Source organism: Mirounga leonina, unplaced genomic scaffold, assembly GCF_011800145.1.
Source record: "Mirounga leonina isolate KUSES-001 unplaced genomic scaffold, KU_Mleo_1.0 Mir_173, whole genome shotgun sequence".
Lineage (NCBI taxonomy): Eukaryota > Metazoa > Chordata > Mammalia > Carnivora > Phocidae > Mirounga > Mirounga leonina.
This window is the reverse complement of record NW_023270447.1, coordinates 47176106-47183823: the sequence shown is the minus strand read 5'-3', so window position 1 is coordinate 47183823 and position 7718 is coordinate 47176106.

Sequence of the window (7718 nt, the reverse complement as noted above, 5' to 3'; positions counted from 1 at the left end):
CTTTCTTTCTTTCTTTCTTTCTTTCTTTCTTTCTTTCTTTCTTTCTTCTTTCTTCTTTCACCTCCATACAGATATCTATTTATCATTGAAAAGAAAAGCAACCCCATGGTCCCCTGGCATCTACAAAAGACATCCACTCGTTCAAGCATTCGCCAACTCATTTGATCTATATTATGGGGTACCTACTGCATTAGGTACTGTGCTAGGCATAGACATGCAGATTATAGGAACTGTTCATGGAATATGAACTCAGATAGACCTGCGTTCAAACCTCAGCTTCTTTCGGTCCTAGAGCTTTGGTCTTGCAAGTGTTAGCCACTTAACCCTCTGATTCAGCTCCTTCTTTCAAATTCCCTATCTCAGCCATGACAGCACCATCATCTTCCTGCCCGTTCAGACCCTTAGAAATTATTCATTCTCCTCACTAACCCTCTCCTTAATGTCTGATCAGTCCCCCAGTGATGCATGATCTAACTCCTAAATATCTCTTTGTCATTAGCATCACCTTTAATCCATTCAACAGATATTCACTGGGAGTCTGCTGTGTCCCAGGGTCTCTGCTGGACGTGAGGATACCTGTCCCCAGGGAGCCCTCAGACTGGTCAGGTGCACCCAGGAACATACACTTTCCCTCCAGTGAATGGGTGCAATGATACTAAAGCCCCACTTTTACCACATATTTCCTCACTACCAGACACTGTTCTACATGCTTTAAATGCATTAAATGATTTAAGCACAATAACCCTAAAAGGTAGGTATTCTTATTATCTTTACTTTATAGATAAGGAAACTGAGGCAACAGAGTGAATAAGCAACTTGTCCAAGGTCACACAGCTAGTTAGCAGTGGAGGCATGATGCAGTGTCTTAAATGCTGGCTTCATAACCACTGCTGTTAACCACCATCAAACTCTGCCTCTGCTCGAGGGGATGGGAGAAAGTTTACAGGGTGCCATAAGAAGAGCTTCTAACCAGACTGAAGGTCCTTCTCTGAGCTATTGTCTATCCTGAACCTTCAGTGTGAGTAGGGGTTAGCCAGAGCAATTCTCCCCATTCCCACTGCCATCACCCACTGCCACACCCCTAACCTTGACCAGCCTCTTCACGGGACCCTCCCCCTGTTAGTCCATTCTTCCCACCTGTACCACAGTGAGCTTTCTAACCAAATCTGGTCATATCACTACACTTATGTTTTAGAATGCCTTTCCACCATCTTCAAGAGAACGTCTAAACTCCTCTGTAGGAACACTGTGTAGCTTTTCTCCCGGCCCTCCCTGGTCTTGGCCACATGGAATAATTTGTGGTCCTCTGAAAGAAACATGCTCACTTCTGCCTCTTTTGGTGGCAAATCCCATTCCTGCAGCTCCTAGGGATCCTTCCACACTCAGCCCCCTTTGGGGATGCCTTCCTACATCCCACTCTCCATTGATAGTGAAGTACAATCAATGGTATGCCCATCACCCCAATACTCTTAATTTAACTTCTCCCACTGAACTGGAACAAACCTCAGTCTAAGTTGGGTTTACTCAGTGCTACTACAGGCCATGGGGCAAGCCTTTCCCACCCTTTCTCCTCTTCTTGGTCTGAGTCCAGGAAGATTTCCATTTGTACCTTGTCTGCAAGCCAGACTCTGAACCTAGAGTTTGGAAAAACAGGCAAATTATATCCGTCCAGGTGTATCCTGTCTATATACTGAGCTGCAAGGCCAAGTTTGTTCTCAGAATAAAGTGCGTGCACACATGTGCATGTGAATGTGTGTGCACACACTTTCATTAGCAGGGCAGAGCTCAGGATCATAAAGGCAGCCGTAGAACAGTGGTGAGAGAAAAAGAGCTCTGGACTTGGCATCAGAATTTTGAGTCTTAATTCTATTACAGTCACTTATGCATTGAGTGACTTTGGTTTATTCTTAACCTCTTTTAGTCTCCCCCTCATCTTAACCTCTTTTAGTCTCCCCCTCATCTCTAATGAGGGCAATGCATTTACCACAGGTTCACTGTCGAGATCAAATGAAATAAGGAACGTGAGGCAGCCGGCACAGGACCTGGTGTGTGGTGTAGACTCCATAGATGTTTTCTTGTTGATTTTTCTTGCTGGGGCTACTACTAATAACCAATATTTTATAAGTGTTTTCTATGCATTGGGCTTTATGCTAAGCATCTCGTATGTATTCTATCATTCATCACAACCTTGAAAGATAGATATTATTGTCCCATCTTAAAAACTAGGGAATGGTGGCTCTGACAGCTTAAGGAGCTACCTTAAGGTCACCATAGAGCTGGTGATTAGGGAGCCTGGGCTCAGATGCATGTCTCTGTATCCTATACTGATGCTTTTGGGACTTCTGATGCAAATATGTCTGTTTAAGTCAACATTTCCTCCCTTATCCGGCCAGGAAATTATACTGAAGACATAAGAATGGGGGGGAGGGCAGGAGGACCTGAAGACTCAAGTAATAGAAACATAAGCTAAATTGCATAAGTACCCATGCAAACATACACACTAAGAAAGATAATGTTATTGACTGACACTGGTTTGTTAAGAAGAGGAGTAAGAGGAAGACAAGCACACTGATTGTGTCGTGGCTTAGAGTAATGAACTAATTGATAGATACTGTCCAAAAAGTAGAGAGAACAAAAGGTATTATATGAAGCCATAATTAAACTAGCAACCCCTACAACAACCATCCTAAAAAGCAGAAAAGCTACACATAAAAAAAATAAATCAAAATAGTTTATAGCAAATGGCATAAATGAATTAATAAAAATAAGTAAGTAAAACCTAGCTAGCCTTACTTCTAAATCCAGCCACAATGGGTAAGAAGGACTGGATTTCTTTTCCCACCTGAAACAACCAAAAATACCAGACAAAATATATGAAATAATGGTTTTCAAAATACTAGACCTCAAGAAGTGAAGGGCAATGATCCTTGAAAGATGAAAACAAATAAAGGGAGCCCTACGACTGCCCCAGATCACTGCCTTGAGGGAATTTTCAGGCTGTGGCATGAGGGAGGAACTCGGGTAGAGTCTAAAAGACTCCACATTGAAGAGATGAAGCTGAGTTCAGAGCGACAAAGGCAGATCGAATGCATAGGACAGAGCACTGGACAGGAAAGAGCCACATGGAAACAGGACTTTGATGATCTGCACAGGATTTTGGTCAGTTCACACATATGAGGAAGCCATTTGAGACTGGGGAAAGAACTGTCCAGAAGAGCTAGAGGGAACAATACCCAACACATGCATTTGTAAGTAATTCATGCATCAAAGAAGAAATCAAAGGGAAGTTATAAAGTATTTTGAACTGAATGAAAATGAAAACACTACATATTATAATTTGTAGAATTCTGCTGAAGAAGTACTTACAGGAAAATTTATGCTTACATTAGTAAAGATCTCAAATAAATTACTTCTGCTTTTATCTTAAGAAACTAGAAACAGGGTGCCTGGGTGGCTCAGTTGGTTGAGTGACTGCCTTTGGCTCAGGTCATGATCCTGGAGTCCCAGGATCGAGTCCCTGCATCTGGCTTCCTGCTCAGTGGGGAGTCTGCTTCTCCCTCTGACCCTCTCCTCTCTTGTGCTCTCTCTCTCTCACCCTCTCTCAAATAAATAAATAAAATATTAAAAAAAAAAAGAAACTAGAAACAGAAGAGCAAATCAAACTCAAGAAGAAAGGAAATAAGGATCAGAGCAGTAATCAATGGCATAGAAAACAGAAAAACAATGAACAAAATAAAAAAAAATCTGGTTCTTTGAGAAAAAAAAGAAATCAATAAACCTTCAGTTGGGCTGATAGGGAAAAAAAGGACCCAAGGACACAAATGTTCAATATCAGAAACAAGAAAGGTGACATCACTACTGATATTAAAAGGAATATTGAGGAATATCATAAGTAACTCTATGCCAATAAGGGTGACAAGTTAGATGAAATGGATAAATTCCTTGAAAGATGCAAACTACTAAAGCTCACTTGAGGAGAAACAGATAACCTGAATTGCCCTATATCAAGGAAATTGAATTTGTAGTTGAAAACCTATCCACAGATATAATTTTAGGCCCAATTGATTTCACTGGATGCATTCTACCAAACTCATAGATGAAATACCAATTCTACACAAACTATTGCAGAAAACTGAAGAGGAGGGAATACTTTTCAACTCATTTTATGATGCCAGAATTAACCTGATACCAAAACCAAACAAAGATGAGGAAAAAAAAAAAAACCCAAACAACGCCAAAAAACAAACAAAAACTACAGACCAATATTGCTCATGAACATAGGTGCAAAAATCCTAACTGAATCCAATCATACATAAAATTAATGATACCTATGATGAAATGGAATTTATCCCAGGAATGAAAAGTTGATTTATCGATGACACTTATCACATTAACAAAGTATGGAAGAAAAACCATATGTTCATCTCAATAGCTGAAGTATCCATTCCTGATAAAAACTTCCAGCAAACTAAGAATAGAAGGGAACTTTCTCAACCTGATAAAGGGTATTTATGAAAAACCTTTGGCTAGCATTATACTTGATGGTGAAAAATAAATGCTTTCCCCCTAATATTGGGAAAACAATGGTATGATCTCTCATCACATTTTATCAACATTAGAATGGAGTTTCTATTGAGTGCAGTAAGGCCAGAAAAATAAATAAAGGGAGCCCAGTTTGGAGAGGAAGAAATAAAACTCTCTTTATTCTTAGATACTATGATTGTCTGTATAGAAAATCTGATGGAATCCAGAAAAAAGCTACTAGAACTAATAAGTGATTTCTGCATGGCTGCAAGTTACAAGATCAACATTAAAAATCCATTGTTTTTCTATACAGCAGCAACGAACAACTGGAAATTCAAGTTGTAGGAAAAAGCATTTATAATACCATCAAATAATGTGAAATACTCAGGGATAAATCTGGCAAAATATGTGTGAAACCTATACACTGCTAACTACAAACCATGGCTGAGAGAAATTAAAGAAGACTTAAGTAAATAGCTATTTTAATTTAAGTTAAGTAAAACTAATAAAATTCCTCAGTCTCAATAGCCACATGTCAAGAGTCCAAAAGTCCCACATGGCTAGACGTAATCTTCAAAGGTAGTCTCTCTAAAAAATGCTCGCTATCACCACTACACTATACTGAAGGTGTTAGTCAGTGCAAAAAGATCAGTAAATAATTTGAGGTATAAATAGTAGAAAGAAGAACATAAAGCTATATTGGTTTGCAGATAATATGGTTGTATACCTGGTAAGAGCAAGAGAACAAACTAAAAGCCACAACAAACAAATAGATCATTCAGTAGAGAGGTGGCATACAAAATTAACAAACAGAAATCAATAGTTTTCATATATACAAGTCACAATTATTTAGAATAGCAGGTATAACACAAAAAAAATCCACTTAAAACACCAACTAAAATATAAAATACCTAAGTGTTGACTTTATAAGAAATATGCAAGTGGATATGAAGAAAACTTTAAAACACTCCTGAACATCATGCAAGAAAACTTAAATGAGAAATATACCATATTTCTGAATAAAAAGCTGCAATATCATAAATATATCAATTTTTTATGTTAACTTTATAAATTTATCACAAGCACAATAAAAATGCTTTTTTTAAATAAAAAAAGTCCCTTTTTTTAATACTAGACAAGCTGATTCCAAAATTCCTATGAAAAAAGAAGCCATAATATCCAGGTAAACTAGGGAAAAGTATAGCAGTATTGGAGGGTGGCTATCTCTAACAGATAGTAACACAGATGATAAAGCATCAGTGATTGAAACTATCTGGTATTAGTGCTTGAATTAGTCTAGTCCAATAGGTCCACACGTTACAACAATTTCATTTATAATGAAAGTGACATCTTGTATCTGGAGGGAAAAGATAACTATTCAGTAAGTGGTTTTGGGAAAAAATGAGTAGTGTTCCTGTTATTACGGCTGCATAACAAACCACCCCAAAACTTAATGCCTTCAAACTATGACATTTATTAAAAAAAAAATAAAAAACAACAAAACACAAGCTATGATATGTATAGTGCTCACAGATTCTGAGTGTCAGGATTTCTGGAAAAGCTCAGCTGGACAGGTCTTCCTTTATGGGAGGTGTCTCATGAAATTGTAATCTGATATTAGCTGAGGATGCAGTTATCTGAAGGCTTGACTGGGGCTGGAGAATCCACTTCCACAGTGGCTTGTTCACATGATTGGCAAGTTGCTGTTGGCTGTTTGCTGAGGTCTCGCCTCTCCACATCAGGGTCCTTACAGTGTGGTGGCTTGTTTCCCTCAGAGTGAGTAATCCTGAGACCAAGGTGAAAGATGCAGTACCCTCTATGACCTAACCTCAGAAGACACATGCTATCTCTGCCATCATCTTCTCTTGGTCAGTTACAAAGTTCCACACAATTCTAGCTCTCTATGACACTGTCCGTGTCACAATGTAAGAAGAGAATATGGGATGGAATATGTATTTCGCTATGGCCATCTTTGGAAAATACAAGTGTCACAGGGACACATTTGGATACATAACTTTTGTCTATTGGTATTTCATATTATGTTTATGCCACACTTATTCTAATATAAAAAGTGAATCCATAAAGTACAGGAAGAAAACATGGAAATGAAAATTCCTTTGCAACCTGAGAATCTAAAATTATTTTAAATTAATTAAAACAAATAAAATTAAAATTTTAATTCTTCAGTTTCAATAGCCACATCTCAAGGATGCAATAGCCACACGCGGCTGAGATTCAGATGGTGAGGAATAAGTAGAAGGGGGATGGATAGGCAGAGGGAAGAGCATGTGCAAAGCCACAAGGAACTGAAAGAAAGCTAATGTGGACAAGCAGAAGAGCAGTGCAAAGTGGGGTGTAGAGGTAGAGTGTGTAGGACCGAGGGGGCCATAGGGAATTTGGAGTGACATGGTCAGACTTCCTAATTAGTGGGATTGCTTTGGCTGCAGGACAGGGAAATGGAGGGGAGGGAGTGAAGGAGGCAGAAGACCAGGCAAAAAATATGGAATAGGAAGTTGGTGGCTGGCTTGGAGTCATCTGCAGAAACCCTTCCCCAATGTGCACATGTCAAACCACCCTTCTAGAATTGGGTTCAATTCCAGAGGGCATGGCCAGAAAGCCGACAGCAAACTTGAGACTCTTGAACTGAGCATGAGCACAAGAAGAGAGTGAAGGCGTGCAAGGCCAAGTGAAACGAGGACCCATAACACCTGTGCTATTTAGCTTAGAGACTCGGAAACCAGAAATCAGCGCCGCTGCCCTCACTCGGCAGGAGGAAGCTGCCGGGTCACAGAGGCCACCTTGTCCCTGGAGAAGCCCACAGCTCCCAAGGCCAAAGAGCGGAGGCTGAAGTTTTCCGGGCTTTCCCGAGGAGTTAGCAGGACTTATTTATTTTGAAGAAGCACAGACTTCCACCACCGCCCCTCCCCCCCATCATTCTTTTTATAAAGGCATCAAATCATTTGAGTCACTTGGGAATCAAACTGTTTTGGTCGAGAAAATTTCTGTGGGCGCCCGAGGAGGAGTTGGTGCGGCTGCTGTCAGGGAATGGGAGAACATATGGTGGTCTGTTGTGAATGCGGTCTGTTTTTTGTGTTGTTGTTAAACTTCCCCTCGTTAGCACGGGGGCTGTTATGTAAGAGCTTGAGGGTCCATATGGTTTGTTGCGTAAGACGCCAAGGAGGAACACGGCTCTC